The following is a 26,298-nucleotide window of genomic DNA, read 5'->3' as shown; positions in this document are numbered from 1 at the left end:
ACATGTGTGCGCGCTTTAAACATGTATATGATATAGACGCCCAAAGCATAATCGGCCCAAACGTCTTGAAAGTTCGGGTTGTCACAGAGTAGCTACAAATTCAGAAAGAAAGCATATCGGAAGAAAGTGTGGGACAATAACTTGTTTAAACATACACAAGAATGGCATTTCCTACACGAGGCACATAACGATTCTACACTAAATACAAAACTCTGAGAATCTAGGAAACCTGTACTTAGGACCATAGGGATCCAGGTCCAAACTCACAAAGGTTGTTACTTAGGAACCACATCCGTTAACTCAAGTAGACACCTTTAACCTGACACATATGCCAGTTCCATTGACCAAACCGAAAGTACTTGAATTTCTTTTACTTCTAGCGAGTAGACGATTGCATCTCTACTCCCCTTTAATGGTAGTTGCATCACGTTAATTTCCTTCGCTAAGAGCAAACACACATTTGCTTCGATATCTAGTCATTTCTTCATATTAGCAGATACTCATTTTTTCCTTTTCTTGGAAACTTATTTGTCACGTGCACCATTTGTTACGCATGCGACTTCACTTCGTTTCAAACACTTCATTTAAGATCAAATGTTATGACGCTAAATCTAATTACCGAATTGTGAATTCGAATGACCTACATTATTGTGTTTGTTGACTCTTTTGTTATCAAGTCAACACACCCTCTTGAAACTTCATTCATTTTAAGATATGTTCATGATTTATCTTTGCGACCATGCCGAGATTTCCTTTGTTGATACGTACGTTATTGCCGAGTTACCCTAAAACCAAGTTCAATTGCTTGAACTTATCCATTTCGTATATTCAAGTCTAAGATGTCATATGATGCATTGAGAGCATCATATACAAATCATTGGCAAGATTCTTTTGTTTCGAGTCGTAGTAAACTTGCTTGGTCTACGACTCCACTAAACCATTTGTTGGTTACGACACCTTGCGGGGATACTCTCACAAAATTGAAGCTTGCGCTTATTTGGTCACTCACTTCATACACGGATTTAATTGATTATTTGATAATTTGCTCTAAATCTGTCTTGTTTGTCACGATGAAATTGGTCTCAACACAGTTGCGTGTTGAGGCAAAGGTACATTAATTCATTTCATATCACAGTGTACCTCCTAGCGATTCTTTTTGATCGGTCGAAAATCTTGCGGTACTTATTACGTTCTCACCTTCGATCAAAAACAACGACTCTTTGATCTTCCATATCCAACTGAAAACCCATGACATTGTGTAAATCAAATCTTCTGGCCTGTTTCAGTGCAATTTCATTTAATTTCCAAAATGGTGAACTTGTTCGGTCACCACTATACTTGAAGTATGTCATTACGACACCTCGTGGTGTCATTACAAACTTGTAGCTTGTGCTAATCATGGTCAACCGTTTCACACAGAACTGCATATGCTTTCGTTTGGCTCGTCATTTAAACATTTCCGATGCAACTACAATGAGACACCACATTCACTTGGATTTCATTTGGCGTACTTTCGCAATTCAAGAATGTCAACTCACTAAACCTTACCATTCATTTATTCGGGAGTTGACAGATCATTTTACTATTACTTTTGAATTGTTGATTTTAAATCCATATAGCGGATGCTATGGTTTGTGAGTACTCGTTTGCATACTGTGATCGATCATTTGAGAATCTTATCAGCCAAAACTCCTCTTTTGCGAAACCCCCTGCTAGCTGGATTACACTAGACTATACGTCAATTACGTCTTGTACCTTTGACATCAAAGGCCAAAAGTACATACCTTTTTGCCATAGGATTCGGGAGATTATATATTCTTGAACTCACCTGATGTGAGTAAGGTTTAATGCGGTTTAGTGAATATTTACCTTGGTATTATTCATATACACACGCGTGTGACGTATACATGAGGAGTTAAGGTAGTACAAATTTCGAGGACGAAATTTTCTTAACGAGGGGAGAATGTGACAACCCTCACAAATCCAGGTGTCCGTACAAATTAATTAATATTTAATTAGTGCTTAATTACTGTGCTTGATTACAATTGTGATTAAACTGCTTTCTGTTTTCTGATACATACATACTCATGCATCACATTTTATACTGTCACTCTATTTATTACACTCAAACATTAGTGACAAACTTGATGCACAAAGCACAGTTAGCACAGTGAACGGATAACCCAATGAACATGCTGACAATGCCAACAGTAAACAGACATTGTTTTTTAGGCCAGAATGGGCCAGGAATAGAATACTACACTAGTAGGGAGTGTAGGGATGTGAGGACCATTAAACTGCGTCACTAGGTGATAGTTATAGTGACTGGAAGTGCCTAAAACATTCTTAAAGTGCAGAATTCTGCACAAAATACCAAAATTCAACATTTAACAATGCTAGTAAAGTCCATGCAAAATAGTTCCAGACACTTTCCAAAGTGTTGGGAATTTAATGTGTCACTAAAAACAACATAAAAGACACTTTAAAGCTTTATTTAGCACTTTAACGGATCGATAACCAACCGAACAACCGGACTTTACCCGGAACATAAAAATATTGCCAAACACCATGTTTTTACTTTTCTGAACTAGTTAGGGTCCCTGAACACCCTAACACACCTTATACTAAGTAACACATAATAATACACTAACTAAATACTTAAATCCTAACCAAATTAGTAACTAGTTCCATTGCATCCCAACCCCATACCCCCCCACTTTGACGGTTACAATGGGGTGGGACAACCCCCCATTTTTTTTGAATATTAAATTGTTATTGTTGTTGGATAGTTGGACACAATACATGATGGTTAAAGAGCAAAGATGGTTTATAAATATATACACGAGAAATTCATCTTCTCTCATCATAAACTCAACAAACAACTTCCTCTCATTCTCCTTCCCCCACCTACGGCCGCCACCTTCATCCTCCATATCACCACCATCAAACTTCCATTCAAACATTTTCCATACACTCAAAGGTGCAAGAAGTCCGGCAAGTAAGCTTGGTGCACTCGGAAGCTCAAGGACAGCTCTAGTTTTCTTTTATCCACCACTTTTACGCTTTGAAACTTCCCTAGCCTTTTTCTAGTAGTAAGTGCTTTGAATCTTCATCTTGTTCTTATTTATGGTGGTTAATAGTTGAAAGAATGATGAAATCTCAAGGAACACTAAAAACATAAGCAAGGTCATGGACATACGAGCTTTACATAAAGGTTATGAGATGAAAGATAGTAATACATGATAAACCTGAGATATATAAGTGATAACCTGCTATAAAAGACTCACATTATGATATAAATCGTTATTAGAAGGAATGGTAACCATAGGTGTACATTTCAGTAACATTTAACCTATAAACAGATTGCTGATTAGCATTTTCAGCCACCTTCAACTCGCTGTAACTAGATTATAACTTAACAAAAAAACTGATTTCCTTGAGCCTATGACATGTCATTATGAAATACGGTTCTAATGGCACCGGAATCATAATTTTTGGACTTCGTTTGCTATTTTTAAAGGGTCGTTTTCTAACAACAACTAAAGCTGCATTTTTACTGCTGAAAATGGGTGATATGTTTTTAGTCGTAACTTGAAATCTATGTTGAATCAGTTCATGAAAAATGTACTGTAGACGAACACTGGTGTCATAGTAATTCTCCCACTGGAATTTCATCAATCGGAGTTACGATAGATTTTAGATGAATTATTTCGTAGACTGCAGTCAGAAAGTGTCAAATCTGATTGCAGTCCGGTAAATAAATTTGTATAAAATATTGTAATGAACTGGAACCCGATATTTTTACACAACAATATTTGGATCGTTAAGACATTCTGTAAAAATTTGGGAATTTTTGGAATAAGATAACTATTTTATTAAAATGTCCGAAAACAGCCCAGTTTTGCATATTAAAACTGAAATGATGTAAGTGGTATTTTGCATGTCTAAATGTCGGGTTGGTTATTTGAGAACGAGCTAACGTGATATATGTTAAAGAAAATTATATGCTAAAAGCATTCACACCTCCATTTACAAAGGAAACTCTGGCGAAATTTTTCTAAAATTTCAACACTTAGAAATATTTTCCTAACAAGTGTGTACAAAAATATTTTTAACTTTATTTTCGAAATAAACTTCTCCATCATTTTTATTACAGAAACACAAAGTCTCGGAGGTTGACATTCGTAAATAAAACTTAATAAATATATATTTAGAATATATATTTTATACCAAAACTCTTGTGTGAATATTTGCTTGTTTTGTAAAGTAGCTTATATTATTTTTAGGGTAAAAATAATATAACTTATGGTATCACGAGATTACAACTCCAAAATAATACCGAAGCATTCGCCAAATAAATAATATAAGTTACACAAGTATTGTTATAATACGAAACACTAAAACGTACCTTACGTAGTTTTTCGGAAGAATACTCTTATACGTATATTATTGGTAGAATATTATTTTGGAAAATCTATGGAGTAAAATATAATATTTTTGGGAAAAATATGTATATTTTTGAGAATTAAGATGTTTTGGACAAATGATTTAAATATGTTTAAGTGAGACTTGAAATACATGGTTTTGGGAAAAATATATTGGGAATATATCATATTTTATTTAGAACAATAAACCGAAATACGACGCCGTCACTTGGCATGATATACAAATACAAATACGAAAATACATGTATGAGATACCCCCATCCTTGGGAAGGAAATATGAGTACGAATACTTGAAAAGTATTAATTCAGAAATACTGCATAAACAATTATTCCAAAACCAAAAATAATCATTATAACTTGGAATAATATCGGAAACATAACTCAAAAACATAAATACTAAGACAAGGCACGACCCGTTCGTCTAATAGACATTAGACCATTGTAGGTAGTCGTGTTGGCTGAGGAGACTTGGGTTACACATACTGAAGACGCAATATTGTGAGTTCATGTCCCCCCTTTCTCTTTACTGTTTTCAGTTTTATACTTCGGGGGTGAAATATATGTTAAAATTATTACAGACAATACTTACATGGTATGATTAGCTTAAGGAGGGTTCATACTACTTAGATCATGTGAGTGGGTAGGTAGAACTTACGGCCATTAATCTTCGTTGTTGGACCGAGGGACATTAGTGATAGATCTTTTTGGGTGTAGCGAGCCCCACTCCTGAGTCCGCGGAGTGGACCATGTGGTGACTAAGTGCCTGACGCACAAATCCGCTAGGTTTGAGTCTTCCTGCATCACTTCACACATATCATTGGCTTTGCAACCCAATGGTGATCTCTTTTTCCTTAATTGCTACATACCAAGGACTTTTACGTACGGACATACTTTAAAAAGGTTTATACATACTCACAGACACATGAACTCGCTCAACTTTTGTTGATTTTTCAACTTACATGTATTTCAGGAAAACTAAGGGCTCTGGCAAGTGTCTGCATTTGTGTCAAGCTGCGTACTAAATAAAGACGTCATCCAGGGTAGTAGGTTCAGGAGGTGTAACCCTTACCTGGATGGATTACATGTCCTTAAACCATGTTTTTATTCAAGTCTTTTATTGTGTCATATGAACACGTTTTAAATCGTGTTATGGTTGTATCTTGTTTTATGAGTCGACATTTTAAAAATGATGTTGTATTGTATTTCTAAACCTTATTAATGGATGAACATCTCTATTTTTATCATATAGTATTGTTATGATTGATTGCTATGGTATTAAGAAGTCACACCAAATAAACCCACGCTTCCGCAAAAGCCAGGGTGTCACATACATATCGGGGGTTAAGCTTTCCACGCTTACCGTATCTTGCTACGCCCTTCAAAGGCGAGACTTTCAATAAGACCTTGTCTCCGACCTCGAAAGATGATGGCTTCCGTCTCTTGTCTACGTAGCTCTTTTGTCGATCGCGAGCCGCCTTGATACGATCTCTGATCTGAAAGATTTTATCCGTAGTCTCTTGGACTAACTCCGGACCAATTAGTTGTTTATCGCCTGCTTACGCCCAACATAGACGAGAGTGACACTTTCGACCATAGAGAGCTTCAAACGATGCAGCTTGTATACTTGTATGGTAGCTGTTGTTGTAGGAAAACTCAACCAAAGGAAAATGAGTATCCCAGTTGCCGCCCGAATCCATAACACATGCACAAAGCATATCTTTGAGTGTTTGGATTGTCCGTTCACTCTGGCCGTCAGTTTGTGGATGAAAGGTCGTGCTTAGATTTAAATGAGATCCAAAGGCCTGTTGGAATGACTTCCGAATTCGTGAAACAAAGCGACCGTCTCGGTCTGAAATGATTGAAATAGGCACTCCATGACGAGCCACTATTTCTTTGAGATAGAGTTCTGCTAGTTTCTCTGTGCTATCCTTCTCCCGAATCAGCAAGAAGTGTGCGGACTTTGTCAATCTATCGACGATTACCCATATCACGTCGTGGCCTCTTGAGGTCCTGGGTAATTTCGTAATGAAGTCCATCGATATTCGTTCCCATTTCCAACCAGAAATCTCGGGTTGTTGTAGCAAGCCCGAGGGTTTCTGATATTCGGCCTTGCCCTTCGCGTAAGTCAAGCATCTCAAACGCCGCCAAAGAGTGGAACCCAAATTCCACCCATAAATTATAAAATTCCATTTTCTTTCGGCACTAATTGTTTTTGTGTGACTCAAAGTGTTTCTGCTCGAATATGTTCTTCCTTGAGCGCTTCTTGTTGTGCATCATGAATTCGTGTGGTAAGATCCGTGTGAATCATCGTCTCTAATGCTCGAACTCTCAAAGTTCTAACTCATTCCTTACGGCTCAAGGCGTCTGCTACAACATTCGCCTTGCCCGAATGGTACTTTATTTCACAATCATAGTTGTTCAGCAATTAAATCCAATGTCGCTGACGTATATTTAGTTTTTTTTTATTGAATATGTGCTGAAGACTTTTATGATCCGTGAAAATCGTACACTGGGTACCATATAAGTAATGTCTGTTAGGTTTTTCACATGTTTATCAAAGCTATTTTATCCGTATAAAATAAAAACGCAGCAGAAATAATTTATTTAAAACATGTTACTTACAAGATATAAAACCTATTTTATATGTAAAACCCAATCCCGGATCCATATACGAACATGCATGTTATCAAAATTAAAACACAACCATAGAGTGTTTAGAATACTACCTTCCATGGAGTAATGGATATGAAGAAGATGATGCTTCTTGAACGGTTGCCTTCAAGTGTAGAAGACCTCAAGCTTGTATACCCCAAGCCTTCCAACAAACACCTTATGTTTAGCTAGGATTTCTACACTTATGAACTCACTAATATTCGTCATGAACAACCATGCTTGGCCGAAAATATGAGAGGAGGTTGTGGAGTTCTTGTACTTGATTTATGAACTTGAAAAAACCTACTTGATCAACCATACATGGCCCGATGTTGGAGAGTTCTCACACTAGATTTTTCAACTTGAAAAAACTGTCACACCCCGACCACGTAAAACATCAAATCGTGGCGGAAACGTCGGGGAGTGTTGTAACAGAATTATTGTTCCACAACCATGGTAATTAAAATAATATTTTATTCATCACCCAAGGGTGGAATACATTGTTTCAAACGAGAACCCACAAGTCACATTGTCTTAAGATAGAAGAAAACAAAAGTACATCACAAAATTAAACTAAGTCTAGCTCCATTTTATATCACTAAGGCCCAAGTCCACCCTAGTGTGTCACGAACGTCCTATGCATTAGCTCCTGAAACACATGTGAAAATAGGTACGTCAGCATAAAAATGCCTGTGAGATACATAGGTTTTGTGAAAATAGGATTCATGACTTAGGTTTAAGAAAATGTTTAATGAAAACTTGTCAGGAATCCATTTTGCTTATAAAATGTTTGAAAAGTGATAACAAATCAGTTAATATGTATGTATATAAAAGAATGATGTATGGTTAAAAGAATAACCAAGTAAAAATAAGTTGTATGAAATAAATTGTTTTGAAAAAAACGAAGTCTTGTGAAAAATATGTTATTTGCAAAAATGTATAAGTCCAAAACCGAATGATTTAAATAACGGTATGTCATGTAATACAATACAAGCACTTATATATAGGAAGTACTAGAGGCGTATCCACCATGCTTGTAGCATACTACACACATATCGTTACTTAAGTCACTTAAACAAACCACCAAAGTATATAGTTCATGTTCAAACCAATCATCAAATATTCTTGTCTAAACCATTGTCAATGTTTAAAACCCAAAATGTAGTCATGTAGTTAAGTATGTGTAAACGAAAGTTATGTATGGTAAGTAACAAAATGAGAATACTTAACCATAAGTAAAAAGGAACAAAACAAAGTATTTTGAATAAATCAAAAAGTTATGTTTTGCCATGTAAAAGCTTGTTTTATTGATACAAACATTTATGTGGTAAGTTAACGCATTACATTCAAGCCATGAGACAGCAGGATAACCTTAGAGTAAAGGTTATCAAAGTAAAATGTTTTCGGATTCAGTCATTCCTTTCATCCAAACCAACCCAGGATGCCAGGAACGGGATTTGTCAAGTCCTATGGTACCATTACTTACTACCGAGCAGCGTAGCTAATGTTAATGAATGTAGTAAAGAACCGTTTATGCAAACCAAATGTTATACCAAATGTAAACAAGTTATGTGAAAACAATGTACTAAGTATGCCAAGTAAACATACAAAGCAGAAAAGTCATGAAAAACAATGTGCTAATATGCCATGTAAACATATATCGCAAAGTAATGTAATGTAAATCAATGTGCTAGCATGTTAAGTAAACATACATAGCAAAACATAATGAAATCATGTACTAATGGTGTACTAATGAACATAGCAAGTATAAGTTGTGAAAACATGGAAAGCATGAAAGTAACAAGTAGGCACATGTGTTTCACCCCAAAACGTTTGAAAAACAGTAAAAGAGGGGTCTATGTACTCACTTGAGATTGCTTAGAAGTCGTAGGATAACCACCAAGCAATGCTAGAAGATCACGGAATCAAACGGTACCTATATAGGTATCTACATTAATAAATGGACCTATCGGAGGATCGGGTAGTACGGAGGTTCGTAAACCAAATAAGTATGGGAACTTATGTAATATGGTTTGACAAAGCCTACATACTAAAACAAAACTTATCCTAAGTGCTTTTGACCCGTTACGACCCGTTTAGGTAGCTTATGCTACTTTAATGCGTCGTTTGCGTAAAACGCGTTCGGAAAGCCTAACTAGTCCTATGACAAGCAAGATATGCCTTAACATGTTTAAAATCAGTTTAGATACCAAAAATTATGTTACATGGGTTTAATATGAATTTGGGCGTAAAAAGGGTATTTTGTTAATTTACCTAAGGCATAAGAACTACTTATCATACCACTACTTAAACGTCGTGACCATAAGGTATAACCTCGGAAGGTTATTCCCTATACAACTATGGTCACCTAAAATGTTTGGTCGGATCCTAAAGATCGACCAAATGGGTCGGGTTCGTAAGCATAAGCGATTGATTAGATCGCTTACCTTTACGACCCTAAACAAGCACAAATCTAAAAGCGACGAGCTAAACATGCTAGAACATGTTTAGTAATGTTAGAAAACAGGTTTGGTATTAAAACAAACAGTTTTAATACCCTAGAGTAGTTTGGTTACAAAATACGCGAGAAAACGCATTTTGGCCGAAACTACGACTCGTCACTGAGCCTAAATAACGTCGTAATCAGTAGGTATATTTACTAGGGACTATAACCATCGTGATTACGCTCACGTTATGAAGTTCAAACGAACTTCGCGTTGACCAAAAACTGGTCAATGCAGAAAGTCAAACACAGTTTGACTTTAACGCTAAAACGAACGAAAAAAACGCAAAAGAATACTTACAGAAGGTCCCCGCAAGATTGATATTCCAAGTATTTCTCAGGTATGAAGTGTTCAACACTTCAACTTAGAGAAAATCTCAGAATTCAAGTGGGTTTTGAGCAAGACATGGTGGGGGTATTTATAGATGTAGTAGAACCGTTAGGATCGTTCGTTGAATAACGTGCTTCGATCTAGGCCGTACACATCAAGCCCATTGTTTTACAAAACCAGGGGAGCCCCCAAACCAGCCCATAGATTGCCCAAAACCATTTGCACAAGTGAGGAACAGCTGGATCAAGCTGGATTGCATTTTCTGGTATCTGGCACCTGCTTACGGACCGTATGGAGTAGGTCTTACGGTCCGTAAGGACCCTGCAGGTCAGAAAGATTGAATTTGGCATAACAGGCCCCTATACCTCCAAACTTGATTTTTGATGCATTTTGGCACGTTTAAGCCCCGTTAACCCCATTTTAAGGCTCTAAAATGAAGTTAAAGTGTAGGGAACTTGAAACATGCTCAAAAATATGCCGGATGTCGGTTCGTTTGGCCGTACGATTGCGTTGTTCGGTTAATTACGACGGATGTCGTAACGGATGCAAAAACGGTCCAAATTGCGCGACGAATGGATTTTTGACAAGCCAATCACTAAAACATAATATTTTAATGATTAAATAAATTTTTGGATGTCCGGGTGTATTCAGAACTTAAGTTATGCGCGAAAATGCAAACTTATGCACTTTTTGACGCTTTTAGTCCCTGAATGAGCATAAAGTTTATTTTAGCACACCGAACCCCTCAAAGCCTATTTCTAAGCTATGTAAAGGATATTTAGGGTGTGTTTAACTTATGGCCATGTTCCAGAATGTTTGTTACAGTTCAAATCGGCATACTTTCGCAGTTTGTCAATTTTAGTCCCTGTAAGCGAATTAACTTGATTTTGCCATACCAAAGCCTTCAAAACTTATTTCTAAGTTATGTAAAGGTTATTTAAGGTATGTTAAGCATAAATTAATGTTCTGAAGTATTTGTCGCATATAACTGATTACGTTTTCGCACCAGTTTGCGCATAATTCTCTAGAAAGCGATATAGAGTTTGAAATCGAATAAAAGTCAAAACATGAAAAACATCAAACATAAACAAACAAACATAGGGATCAAATAACTTTACTTCATTGATAACTGAACTGTTTACAATGATCACAAGCACAGATGTCACAGTCTCCCCTGCTTGTGGAAATTTCGTCCCGAAATTTGTTTGGAAACTCGTGGGAATAGATGTGGATATTTCGCCTTCATTTGATCTTCACGTTCCCAAGTAAACTCAGGTCCACGTTTAGATTCCCAGCGAACTTTAACCAACGGAATGCGCTTGCGTTTAAGCCATTTGACTTCACGATCCATAATTTCCACAGGTTTCTCAACAAAATGAAGTGTTTTATCAACACGGATTTCGTCAAGCGGTATGTGGAGGTTCTCATCAGCTAGACACTTTTTGAGATTGGATACGTGGAAAGTTGGATGAACATTTCCAAGTTCGGGAGGTAACGCAAGTCTGTAGGCTACCTTACCGATTCTTTCGACGATCTTGAATGGTCCAACGTATCTAGGTGTAAGTTTTCATGTCTTTCCAAATCTGATCACACCTTTCCAAGGTGAGACCTTAAGTAATACACGATCACCGACCTGGAATTCCAAGGGCTTGCGTCGTCGGTCCGCGTAACTCTTTTGACGGCTTCGAGCTGTCTGTAGGTTATCACGAACTTTCTTAATCTTATCAGTTGTCTTTAGAATGAGGTCAGGTCCAATAAGCTGAGCCTCACCGATCTCATTCTAGAAGACTGGTGAACGACATTTTCGACCATAAAGAGCCTCGAAAGGAGCCATGTTGATGCTGGAGTGATAACTATTGTTGTAGGAGAATTCAATCAATGGAAGATGTGAATCCCAACTACCACCAAAATCGATCACACAAGCTCTAAGCATATCCTCTAAAGTCTGGATTGTTCTTTCAGTTTGGCCATCTGTTTGTGGATGATATGCTGTGCTTAGATTTAGTTGGGTCCCCATGGCAGATTGCATGGTTCTCCAAAAACGAGAAGAGAAGCGAGCATCTCTATCAGAAATAATGTTCAATGGAACACCATGTCGAGATACAATTTCATCCACATAGATTTCAGCCAGTCTTTCAGCAGAAAAATCCTCACGGATTGGCAAGAAATGCGCTGATTTAGTAAGACGATCAACAACTACCCAGATGGCATCATGACCTTTCTTAGTGCGCGGAAGTTTAGTAATGAGATCCATAGCAATGTTTTCCCATTTCCAAACTGGGATCTCTGGTTGCTCCAGAAGACCATAAAGATGTTGGTGTTCAGCCTTAACCTTGAGACAAGTAAGGCATTTAGAAACGTATAAGGCAATGTCTTTCTTCATACCAGGCCACCAATACAGAGTACGAAGATCCTTATAGATCTTGTCTGAGCCAGGATGAATAGAGTAACGAGAGTTATGGGCTTCATCCATAAGCAAAACGCGAAGGTCATCTAGGCTTGGGACCCACAAACGGTCCATGAAATAATAGGATCCATCTTCCTTCAAAACAAGATCCGGCTTAATGTGACAGGGTAATTCCTTACCCATTAAGTCTTGTGAAACACAAGCCTGTTGAGCCTGAGAAATGCGTGCTTGGATATCGGATCGTGCTTGAATAGCAGATTGAACACGAACACAATGAAGCACAGTATTTTCCTTACGACTCAATGCGTCAGCCACAACATTCGCTTTACCGGGATGGTAGCGAATTTCGCAATCATAGTCGTTTAGGAGTTCGACCCAACGTCTTTGCCTCATGTTGAGTTCTTTCTGATTGAAGATGTGCTGAAGACTTTTGTGGTCAGTGAAAACCACGTTTTATTTGTTTTCATAATGATGTTTTCCAGGACATAGAGGAGGATGATAACATTTATATTCCTGAAGAAAATCCATCTTTCAGTAAGGTAGTTAATTAATTATATCCAAACAATAGTGCTTTTTAAATTGCATTAAATTTTTTGATTTTTAAAATTCATGTTGTTAATGATTTTCTTACTTTGTATAAGAAATCAACAAGCCTACCAGCAGGAACAGTCCGGTCACCTACACCGAACAAGGTTCATGTTCAAGAGACGTTGAAGAAAGGTGATGCTTCACATTTCAAGACAATGCAAGATGTAAGTTTACCACTACTAACATATATTTATATTAATTTAGTTATGATTAATGCTTATTAAAAGTCATGTTTAGAAACTCAAGCTTGAATAAAACGATACGAAGTTGAGTATTGAGTTGAAACCTGAGCTTGCATCTAGATTCTTAGTCTTATAGTCTCTTTTTGGTCATTTGGTTCTACAAACACATTGTTAAATCAATGTGCTGGATACATAAGGTATATGAAATAGGTTCAATAATCACATTGGTTGTATTAGAGGTTTAACAACCAGACTGTTCATTTCGGAGGTTTACCAGTCAAATAGTTTTCCAAGTACTGATGACATTATACAATAAATTTAATTTCTTTAGTATATTAGTTGTTTAAGTAAATCTGCAGCTCAATAAGAACGTATTGAAAGTCGGTCTGGTTTGTTTTTTTGCCCTATTTTTCTTTATGTTTTACTCTTGATTACTATTCCGATTATGTTCATTGCGATGTTTAAGTATGTAATGGTTTTGTAACATCTTTGGTTTTTTGCTATTAATCTGAGAATATATGTGTTATTGATGAATAGATGTTACTTAATTGATTAGCTTTTGTATATGTTGTGTACTGCGGTATTGTTTTATTTATAGATTTCTAAAAACAATTAAGATTAAAATAATGGATGTACTGATATTATTATTTCACAACAGGTTAAAGGAAAAGGAAAAGCTACAGTTTTTGCTGACATATCCGAGACAGACGAGAATTTGAAGAAAGAATGCAAAGGCCGACAATGTAGTCAAAAATCTGATTCGATTCCGTATCGTCCGTCTGTTGATTACGTCAAGGTATTAAATATTTAATATATTTTTATGAATGTCACTTATATCCGGTTTTTATTGTCATTGTCTGGTTAGTCATATTCATAACGTTTGATAGAAATTTGATAATTCTTGGTGAATAACATGTTTAAAATTCAAATTGTAGAATCTTTCATAATTTATTTTTTGGTGGTTAAGTTGAATCAATTGAGATTCATTTTCAAGTAGAATGAAACGAGTCTTAATTTAGTAAAAAAGTGAATAGGTTTAGATTCAATGGTGTAAATGGTTTATAAGTCATACAAAGTCTAGATAGTATGCGTAAAATTCTTTAAGTGATTTTTATTAAAAGATTTCAGATTATTGATTATTAGTTAATATACAATTGTTTCTCTAATATGATACTTTATACATACATTAACATTAACAATAAAATTGAATTTAAGCCAAAGCAGTGTGTTAGTCATTTTCATACTTACTCTTTATACAAGAAAACTTTAATTGTACAGTATATAGTATATTTGCTGTTAACCACGTTTATATATTTTTTTTTCATGAACAAGGGAAAGAAACGGTTAAAGGATGTTCAAAAAGTGAAGCATTGTAAGAAGATTACATGGAATGCATGCAAAGTTTCTGGTGTTGGCATGGATCCTGAATTCTTCAACTTTAGTCGTAAAGGAGACTATCGGCTGGTATGTTTTTTTTACATCATTTACCATCATATTTATTTCATTTTTTCCATTGACTTATATTTGTTTTTCTTTAAACGCATTTAGCGTCTTCCTGTTGAAGTTGTAAACAGAGCAGGCCTATCTGATAACTTGGAACCTTTATATGTTCAAAACATGACTGGGGATATGGAGGTTTATGAGACGAAGACGGAGTTAAATGGTGGTACATTACGTTACGCCGTTGATGGTTGGAGAAAATTCATGGCAGATAACCAGTTGGAGTTTGGTCATATGTTACACTTCACTTATGTAACATCCCAGAAGAAGATTGTGTTGAATGATGTAACCTCGATCTAAGCAAGACTGGTATGCATTTTGTTTATAACAGCTATGGTTTGTTAAGTTGTTGGTTAGTATATTTGATATGTACATTTTGGATGTTGGGTTGATGGACATGAAAACTTTGCTTACTTTATTATGGTTTAGTTTATGTTGATGTTTTGAAATGGTACAAATAACTTAGTTAAATATGTGGTTGAATGGTGTTACTTTTTGATATTATTATCATTGTCTTTATATATGTTTACAATAGCTTATCAAGTACTTTTGTTTTTCTCATATGACCATTTTTAACTTTCGGCTAAGTTAATGTTTTCTTATGTTTATAATGTTACGTTCTTGATTTATACAATAGTTAGATGATATTCTTTTGTATAAATTAGCTATCGATTCTTCTAACCATTCACAATCTTCATATTTTCGCAATAAAATTTTGTTATTTTTATTTGAAAGATGTGATCACTCTTAGGTAGTTTTGTAAGCATTGACAATCTTCATATATAGTATACAAGGAAGTTTTTTCCGAGATTGAATAATTTTCTGTTTATTTTTTCCAATGTATGTGTTTGTAAAGAACATTTCATTTCAAAGTAAATAATATTGTTTTGGTTAAAGCCCGCGTATCACGCGGGAATTAACCTAGTTAGTAAATTTACTAAACTAACTTTTGTATTAAAATATTTTAGACATAATAAGACAAAAAGTATTTAATATTAGTTTTAATTACTTTTAATCTCATCCTTCAATTTTGAAGATCTAATGGTTGAAAATTAGTTCTCTCGAATCTTACAACTAGGGGTGGTTTTAATTTTAGAGGTCCCTTATATATATATATATATATATATATATATATATATATATATATATATATATAGGGAGCCGCTAAAATAAGAACCACCCCCAGTTTTAAGAACCGCGAGAACCACTCACAACCAATCACAGAAAAGGGTAGTTTGGTCATTTCCTTTAAAGGTCTAATCTATCCTCTCTCCTCTCTCCTCTTTTAAAGTTGCAGACTTTCTCTAAATATCTCATCTCTCCTCTCTCATTTAGTCTTCATCTTCAAAACTCTAACAAACATCAACCTGCTCCCTCTATCTCTCGATGACATCCAGCCCCAAGTCCAACCTCACACCCACCACCACATCGCAACCACCGTCCCCCCCACCCCCTGTTTCATGCTGAAGAACCACCGACCACCACCACCACTGTTTGGTGGTGGTGCTACGACGGAATAGATTAGAGAGACGCGGAGAAAAACAATGGTCGATGCCGCCGCCGTCTCCTCTGCCACCATTCATCAGAGATAAAACATCGGAGTTAAAACATTGGAGTGTCGATGTCGGAGGTGGTGGGTGCTCGATGGCAGGTGGTGGGTGTTCGTTGACGGTGGTGTAGTGCCGAGGAGGTGGTGGGTGCTCGAGATGATGGTTTGAGTTGGGTCAGTGAAGGTGGGTTTTTATTTTTGTTGAATCTGGGTTTGAATCTTTGTGGGTTTGTCTTGTGGGTTTTGTAGGATCGTTTTCAGACCTGAACGAGTCGATCAGAAGAGTTTATATCTAAACGAAAGTCGGAAACAGACGTGTAGAGTTCAATTCAGCAAGATTCACACTATAAACTGTTGTATGATTGATATAAAGATGTTTTACAACCTGACAACACTTCGGCAGCACTTCGTTGCACAAGCCGGAAAGTTACAAATGATGAAAGTTTGAAGGGTATATATAGGAGGGACCCTTCCGTTTGAAACTAACATAACATCTTCAAACGGAATGGCTTCAAACTAGACACTCTTCAAACTTTCAGCTTTAAACTAAACCTTTGAAAGTGTCCATTCCAACAAGACTCGATACAAGACGAAGACGACAGACGGATGCACCAACAAACTCCCCCTCGGATGTTGACGGAGTCTTCAGTGTCGAGTCTTCGCATCTTCAATCTTTATCAGTCCTCTCGAACTCTTTGAAGTATTTGATGTTGTAAGAATCCTCAAATCTTTCTCTTCTCTTTTCGTCATCATCAACAGACTCTCCACGAACAATCTCTACTCGGATGTCTTTAGACTCCCCCTTTCGATATACTGGGATCACAGTCTGGCATGTTGAAATCACACAGTCTTCAAGTATCGGAACCTGGCACTCTATCTTCAGGTTCAAGATTTAAACCTGGCTACACCTGCACATTCTTAACCCAGAAATAAATTTCACAAATTTAACATTTGACAAATTTATCAATCCAGATTATCTCTCTAATTACACCAGAATGATTTATCAATGATAAATTCTGATGAACCTTTTGTAAAAATTAATCATTTTTCTTTTCAAAAACACATTCCCCAAACCATTTGTTCATCATGTTTAGCACTTGGAATTTTGAAAATTAGCTCTCCAACACCAGTTGTCGAAAATCTTTTTGAGTTTTCAAAAGTTTATGCTAAAACACACTAAAAATCATTTTGGATTTTGTAATAAAGAAAATGTAATGCAGTAAAGAAATATTTACAGACACTATTTTTGTGAATTTGTGTAAGAGGATCATATCAGTTTATGAGACATATCACTAACACCGTTAAGCTTGATTTCATTTTAAATTCTAAACAATTTACCTAGATTGTCAGTATACTGGTCCACTTAAATTTTCACACAAAGTTCAACTGATCCGAGATACGATATTAATGTCTTAAGCACTTAAACTTATCCGTGTGTCCTACTACTTGAATATACTCCCGTATCCAGATCCCAATATTCAGTCTTACAGGTGAGTATACCACAGATGATATCTGTAAGGGGTTAATTGCGAGGGCCGTGAGAGCTCAGGTCGATACTTCCGTATACGCAGAGAGATGACGGCTTCGACTTTTGGTGTGTTCCCTTTAGAGGATCTTTTGTTACAACAGCAGTGACTATCAATTTTATTGTTTCATCAACTTGCTGAGGGCGGTGTTGTGTTTTAAGCATTTGAAGAAAGTATTATCCGGGGACTAGGTCAGTACTTCCATACAGCAGAAGTCCCGGGATAATACCCCAGATATCACTGAGCATAAAGACCTAGTATCTCAGAATAAGGGATCTTTCAAACAAGATTTCAAGGGTTACCTATATATCCAAGAAGTTGTTACCCACAGAATAAACTTCATTCAAACTTGCTTAGGTTTATATCTCGTCACAATTTACTAAGTGTCTCAAAACCTACCGACACATCCGCAGTAAGATTGTTTATCACATGTTATCTTTCCATTTCTTTAGCATGTTGTGACAGTCCACTGATGTACTATCATTTTCTCTTTTTCACAACAAAACTCATTTTTGAATTTTATCATTTTTTTGTATTTTTCAAATTTTTAATGTTTTTGGATTTTCTGAAATTTTCTACTCCCCCTAAAATGTAACACATTAAAGAAAATTGAAAACAAACTGTACAGAAACATGACAACTGATATCAAATCACCTCAAATCGCCATCCACTTGGCATAAACAATCAGAACTCCCCCTATCCACAAACTATTTTCCCATTTAGATTTCAAAACACTTAAGTTTGTTTTAATCAAAATGGTTTTTCCAGAAAATAAGTTTGGATGATTTTACCACTTGTAGGTATATCAATAATAAGTTCAGGGATGTGGTTCATCATATTGTCTTTCAACCACTTTTAGGAAAATGCAAGTACAAATTAATGTCCTTGATTTACCATTTGCAAAGATGCATAATCAAATCTTCTTACCACTTGTAAGTAAAACACAAACAAACCTTTTTACCGTTTTACGATTACAGTACCGAATAAATTTTCTCAAGAAAGATGCCGATACCTGCTCCTCGCTTACCAACCTGGGAGCTCCAACAAGTCAGGTTTTTTCTATTCAAAGAAAATATTCACCCAAGCCTGACCAGCCTTGGGTGTCACCGAGTCACCATCACTCGGTTTCTTACCCCCTCTCTTCTTCTCATAAAATTCTTTAACCCCTTTGACTTTTCGGTCAATCATCTTACCAAAGATATGTTTTACCTTGGGGTTAAAGACCTTCTCAGCATCAAAATCTTGTTTGTCATTATAAAATTGGTTAGACATTTCAACTTTACCAATTTTCTTTTTATAATTTTCAGCCCGAAGTGATGGAAAATCCTCATCATTCACAATCGGAACTGATTTTTCATCTTTCAAAATAGCTTCACCTTTTGAATCAACCTGTGGCTCCTCTGATTTTGTGGAATCAGATTCATCACTAGAAGATAGCTCCTCTGATTTTGACCTATCAGAATCATCGCTAGAGCTTTCAACAGACTTCTTAACAACCCATTTCTGGTTGTCAGATTTAGCTTTCTTCTGATAAAACTTGTTCGAACATTCACCAATTTCAAAAGTAGAATTTTTAAACAGTTTGGTTCGATCAATTTGTGGTTCAAACTCAACCACTTTCTCTTTGAGTTTACGAGATACTCCCTATTTTGATTGTACTGCCTTAGAACACTCCCTGGCAATATGTCCAACTTTGTTGCATTGGAGACAGGTTCTCGTATCTTTCTTCTGCTCAATCATCTTCTTCATTTCTTCTTGCTTCTTTGCAAGGAATTCACTGTTTGACTGCCTCCAGAATTCTTTCTTTTCTTCTTCTTCTTCAGCTGATGTACCTGAAACAAATGTCATCTTTGATTTAAAATCTCGAACATATTTTTCATTTTTCTGTTGGAATAAATCCCAATCCTTTCTTTTTGAAATTACGATTAGGATTTGGTTTCTTGTGAAAACCTGATCCAGAATTGTAACCTTTTTTCTTGTTTAATCTTTGTTGAACTCTTGAGGTGTATTTTTTAGGTTTTTCATTAAGATTTAAATCTTTTATTTCAGAAATATTAATTTCTGTTAGTTTGAAAACCTTTTTAATCATTTCAGTTTTGACACCTCTTATTGGAAATTCCTCATCAAAATATAATTTGTCAGAATTATTCAAAGTGTAAGCAACTTTAAACGGTTCATCATCCAAATTAGATTTTGATAACAGGAATTCTTTGTCATAAACTATTTTGTCCTGTTTTTCTGTTTGACCCGGAACTCTAAACTAGACTCCGACTTTGACTCCTCTGTTTCATCGTTTTCTAACACATGATCCACCACTATCTTCATTAATTGAGATTGTTGATCAGTGTCAGATGATGTAAACATGACATCAATACTTTCTGGTAGATTGACTGATGACTCCGACTCCCACTATAAATTTGTTGCCTTTTTGACTCTTTCATCATTTGGATTTCTGGCCAAATATCCATTTTCCAGAGGGGGTGGACACTTGTTATAACTGACACCTTGTTTCTTACCAGAATTCTTCTTGTCAGTCTTTTTCTTCGTGTCACTCTTCTTCTCAACTTTCTTCTCAGGAGTCTTGTTTTCATCAATTTTTCCAGCATCTTTTTCTTCAGTTACTTCATCTTCTTCCCATGCCTTCATTCCTTCAACAGTAGGATAAATCCTGTCAATAACATAAGAAGTACATGAGTAACTTTTCAATAAACGGTTAACTCTTTCAGTTTCGATTCTTGGAAGCTCTAGTTTCTGTTCAAGAGCAGCACATTTCTCTATATAGTTATTCACAACTTTTTGCTTAGTCATGAATGCTCCTTGAAGCATCTTCATTGCAGTTGCTTGCTCTTCACTTGTATCATTGTACATGTTCATTGCTTTGTTGAGCACATCATAAGATTCTTTCAACCTATTCATGTTGTTGATCAATTCACTGTTTTTCTTTTTCATGATCTCACCAATTTCACAGTTCACATGAATCTCTTTTGCAATAACCTTTTCGTTGATCTTGAACTTTGGAACTTCTCTCACTTTTTGCCTTACCACCGGTACTGATTCATCATCACTACTCACCGGTGTCTTTATCTTTTTCTTTTTCTTCTTTGCCTTCTCATCTTCATTGTCACTTTCTGCCATCATCTTCAGATGTTCTGCCATTCTTCGTGCATAATACTTAGTTCCATCATCATCATTGTCTTCTTCAATTCTGGCAACAAAAGCTGAATGAATTTGATCTTGATCAGGAATGTAATCATCCCAAGTAAAATTCTCCCAGGTAAACCCCTCTGCTAGCTTCTCATCATCTTGATCGATTACACAAGCTTTGTTATCAGCTGAAATATAATTATCCTAGTTGAATGGTTTTTTTTTTCATTTTGATTACCCACACAAGCTCTCTTTCCAGAATCTTCAATCACATGTCTTCCATGTACAGTTTGAGCTTGATGTTGATGTTGTTGAGATGGTTGATGAGCAACTTGATGATAAATGGCTTTTCGATAGTAATCATTGTTGTTGTTGAAAGGATTCTGAGCTCCACTTGCTTCGCGGTTGGCGCACTCTCTCTTGAAGTGACCTTTCTCCCTGCAACGAAAACAAGTGACTTTAGATTTGTCAAAACCTAAAGTAGAAATGTTAGCCTCACGAAGATCATCTCTCCCCGTAATCTGCTTGAATTTCTCAGCTCTCCTTAAAACGTTGTCCAAACACCTAATTATATCCATCAGCTCCATCTCTTCAGCATCTATTTGGTCGTAATCCTCTTTTGTTAGCATTGGATTCCCGATACCACCTGCAACAAAACAACTGTAAGATTCTAAAACCATTCCCAATAAAGACATTTGATTTTTAGCAACTTCCTCAGAATAATCTTGATCATTCTCAAGATTTAAAACAATGTTGCATTGAAGTTTTCTCCCATTCTTTGTTGCTGAAATGTTCGGATCAAATGATGGAAATGATGAGAAACTTGTGTTGCTGCTTGATCCTTTTGATGAACTTCCGGTTGAATTTTTGGCGTTGTAAGCAGTTTCCACTTTTGGAGATAAATTTGTGGATTTCTCATTCACCCCTGCTTTGTAGTACAACCCGATATCCCTGTTCACCGTCGAAATCTTTCATCCGAACAATCTTTCTTTGCTCCATCTCTTGAGCTTCAAATTTCTCAATGAATTTGCTCAACGTGAGCGTGTTGAATCCTTTCTTGTTTCTAAGCATCATCAGATATGTGCCCCATGTTTCGTGTGGCAATGCATCTGCTAACTTCTCTATCAATTCTTCATTATCTTTGTTGATGCTTACGCTCTTCATATTTACTAACAAATTGCAATATATTTCGATGATTTGCTTTGTGCTTTCATTCTTCAAACCATGAAACAAGTCAAATTCTTTCTTCAGAAGAGATTTCTTGTTCTTGATCATCTCTTGACTACCAACAAACTTTGATCTTAGAGCTTTCCAAATCGAATATGAGCTTCCGTTGTGTTGCAATAAGACCATGATGTCTTCTTTCACAGCTTGTTGTAGCAAACTCAGCATCATTTTCTCATTCTTGTATTTCTTCTTTTCATCGGGATTCATATCTTTGATGGCAATCTCCTCTTCATCGTCGTTTAACGGTCGAACATATTTTGTTTCAACACATTCCCAAGCGTCTAGATAATTAGCTTGTACCCAGTTTTCGAAACGACCTTCCCAACCCTTATATTCTTCAATGTTCATGAGTTTGGGCGGTTTTTGCATTGTTCCCGTTTCGTTTTCTAGCATTGTGTTCTGTACCAGACTAATCGGTGTAACTGGAGTAGCGAATGCGTTGTTGAATTCCTCGTCCATGATTCGGTTTTTCAAATGAGTTGTATCACCTTGTAAGAATACCTGACAAACAAACAAACAACCGATCAGTTTATACGGAACGAATACGTAGAAGTGTATGTTGATGAACACAATCTAAGACTTGTGTCGAAGATTTGCGGACTCGTTCCAGTATTGTTGAAGTAAAGATTACTGAATGAATGAACTTGATCGGATGAACTAAAAAGTATGGGCTTTGAATGAACATAACTCTATACTTCAATTGTTAATTGGGCCTCTCGAGTGATTTGGGCCGTGCACTTTAATATGTCCGATAACAATAACATCTGATTGGATCATGAATAATCACTTTAAAAAAAACCGATAAACCCTTTATCCTTTCAATACAAACTTTTAATGAATTATCACGTGGACCAAGTAGTTGACTGTCGACAACACTCACATGTAACTCTGATGACTATGATCAAATCGATGCAACCAGAACTTCAATTTACAAGACCCGAAATGATAATACTGATTAACTTTTGTACTCATGTGATAACTTCTAATTTTCTTTTTCAATTTATATGGCCGACCACTATCTAGTATTTCAATACAAACTGATTGGACCGCAAAGTTCACTAAACCGATCAACAACAATCCTCGTTAAACTCAAATTGATTCTAGGGCTAAGCAGATTTAGTGTTTATGATTCTTGGGACCGCAAAGTTCACTAAACCGATGACTTGCACATGGATTGATGATATTAAATTGAACCAACAACTTTTATGTCATCTTAATGTTCATTGGACCAACAGATCCACTAACCGATAACCTTGACAATGTGATAAATCTGATTGGGCCACAAACTTTCATCCAACATGATGTTTCAAACTTTACTCTCAAATGGAAGTCAAGTTTCAATCGGTAGTCAATTTCAAACGGTACACTTCAAACGATATGACACCTTTTCAAACGATATGCTTGCTTCAAACGAGACTTTCAAACGGTATGGCAGTTTCAAACGATCAGTTCAAACGGAATGGAACCTTCAAACGATAGTTCAAATGATAGGGCAGTTTTCAAACGGAAGTATTCTTTTTCAAACGAAATGGTTCAGTTCAAACGAGATGACGTCAGCATTTCGCGAATAGTTTCAAACGGTATGGACATTTTCGATCAGTTTTAAGTCGAATTTTGATTTCAAATTTTCAAGGATTAGTTAATAGTGTATTTCGTTTGATATGTGAACGTTTCAAGCCATTTTAGCCGTGACAACTTGTTCAATTTTGAAAGAAGGTGTAGAAAATCAGAATTAGCGGCTGAATTGGTATGAACTCTTCCTCCTGAGCTCTGATACCACTTGTAGGATCGTTTTCAGACCCGAATGAGTCGATCAGAAGAGTTTATCTCTAAACGAAAGGCGGAAACAGACGTGTAGAGTTCAATTCAGCAAGACTCACACTATAAACTGTTGTATGATTGATATAAAGACGTTTTACAACCTGACAACACTTCGGCAGCACTTCGTTGCACAAGCCGGAAAGTTACAAATGATGAAAGTTTGAAGGGTATATATAGGAGGGACCCTTCCGTTTGAAACTAACATAACATCTTCAAACGAAATGGCTTCAAACTAAACCCTCTTCAAACTTTCAGCTTCAAACTAAACCTTTGAAAGTGTCCATTCCAACAAGACTCGATACAAGACGAAGATGACAGACGGATGCACCAACAGGTTTGAATCTTTGTGGGTTCGATTCTGTTGAATCTGGGGTTAAAACATCAGAGATAAAACTCTGTTTTTGATGCGGGGTTGATTCTGTTGAATCTGGGTTTGAATCTTGTGGGTTTGTCTTTCTTGATGGTTTGTTTTATCTGCTTCAATTTGGGGGTTGATTCTGTTGAATCTGTTGAATTTTTTTTTTGAAACTGTTTGAATATGTTTGAATGATGTTCTTGTTCCTTTTGAATGTTTAAATCGGTTGAATATGGTGCCTTATTTGAATCGGCTGTGATGATGCAAAAAAAAAAAAAAAAAAAAAAAAAAAAAAACTGACGATGGCGCGACAAGGATAGCGGAGGGTAGGGTTTTGAACCTGCAACCCCACTTTGCAGCCTCTGATTATCGGAAAATCTGAGCCAAAACTTCGTTTTTTCAAGAATCCTCTCATTCTTTTGATTTTTTTGAGGCGTCGATGATGATAACAAAGTATCTGAGACACATCCCAAATGTGGATTTTCGGGGTGCGTTAGTTTTTGCGTAAAAACGTTTTTGTAAAAAAAAAGTTAACCCGTAAACTTTTTAACGTAAAACGTAAAAACGTAAAACGTAAAAAGTTTTTACGTAAAACGTAAAAGTTTTCCGTGAAACGTTAAAAGTTTTAGGTAAATTGTAAAACGTAAATTTTTTTTAGTAAAACGTAAAAACGTAAAAAACGTTAACGTAAAAAAACCGGAGCGTAAAATGTAAAAAAAACGTTAAGTAAAAAACCAGGGCGTAAAACGCAAAAAACCGGCGCGTAAAACGTAAATAACGTTAACGTAAAAAACCAGCGCGTAAAACGTAAAAAAAACGTTAACGTAAAAACCGGCGTGTAAAACCTAAAAAAACGTTAACGTAAAAAACCGGGGCGTAAAACGCAAAAAACTGGCGCGTAAAACGTAAAAAACCGGCGCGTAAAACGTAAAAAAACGTTAACATAAAAAACCGGCGCGTAAAACGTAAAAAAACGTTAACGTTGTGACACTTCGGGTTTACCCGGGCAACTTTCTTGATGTAACATTGCGTGTACATATATTATTAAATGAAAACTATGAATTATCTGTTATTACGTGTTGTATGTATGTATATTATATATATATGTGTGTGATTACAAGTGAGCCGAGACCCCAAGGATCCGACTCGAGACCACTCCCGGTCTCGAGTGAACAATGAACATTTGGGCCGGTTGGGCCATACCACTCGGAACCAAACCCACTAGGGGTGTACCGGCCTTGAAACGGGTATAAAAACCCAAAACCCCCACACACTCTCCTTTACACTCTCCCTCATTTCACCCTCACTCTCTCCTTCACTAAAACCCTAAAACCCTAATATCACACCCTCTCCTCTCCTTCCCTCTCTCGGATCGGACCGGCGACAACCAAAAAGCTTTCGGACTAGCTCGAGGTCATCACTCGGAACTTGGATCATCAATCTTTTGTACCCCAACATCTAACCGGTTAGTGATGATAATGTTGTATATGGTTGCTTGTTAAATCATATGCATGTCAAATGTGCCTTTCCTTGTATAGTTGATGTTATTATTGTTGTTTAAGCAAAGTACTTGTTGATCTAGTGATTGTTTGATAAAGAAAATGGTTACTTGTTACTAAATGATGCTTATGTGATGAATAAGGTTTTGATGCATAAGATGTTGATGGTTATCATACTAGCTTGACTTGTAAATGTAGAAATGAACAAATGCCTTGCAATATATATGAGTTTGAATGAATATGTGATTCGAATACGTGATTTTTAAATGCATTTCCGGTTGATGTTCACTATTTTAATAAATTCGATGCAACATAGGAGGTTTTGTTAGAAGTAGAAAACCCTAAAGTGATGAACTATTTGAATGTGGCTTGAATATGTGAGAACATGTTGAAGGTGATATGAATATTTAAAAATCATGTTGTGTTGGTGCATTACGTCTATTGACTTCGTCTTGTATCATGTAATAGGATAGGATAGATTAGAATAACCAGTGCACGAGGTTCGAGAAACGAGAAGTGGTTAAATAGCATGTTGGACCGCTTATATGGACATTGTCCATAAAAGCGAT

This window comes from Helianthus annuus, chromosome 5, assembly GCF_002127325.2.
Source record: "Helianthus annuus cultivar XRQ/B chromosome 5, HanXRQr2.0-SUNRISE, whole genome shotgun sequence".
Classification (NCBI taxonomy): domain Eukaryota; kingdom Viridiplantae; phylum Streptophyta; class Magnoliopsida; order Asterales; family Asteraceae; genus Helianthus; species Helianthus annuus.
Note: the sequence above shows the minus strand (reverse complement) of the source record.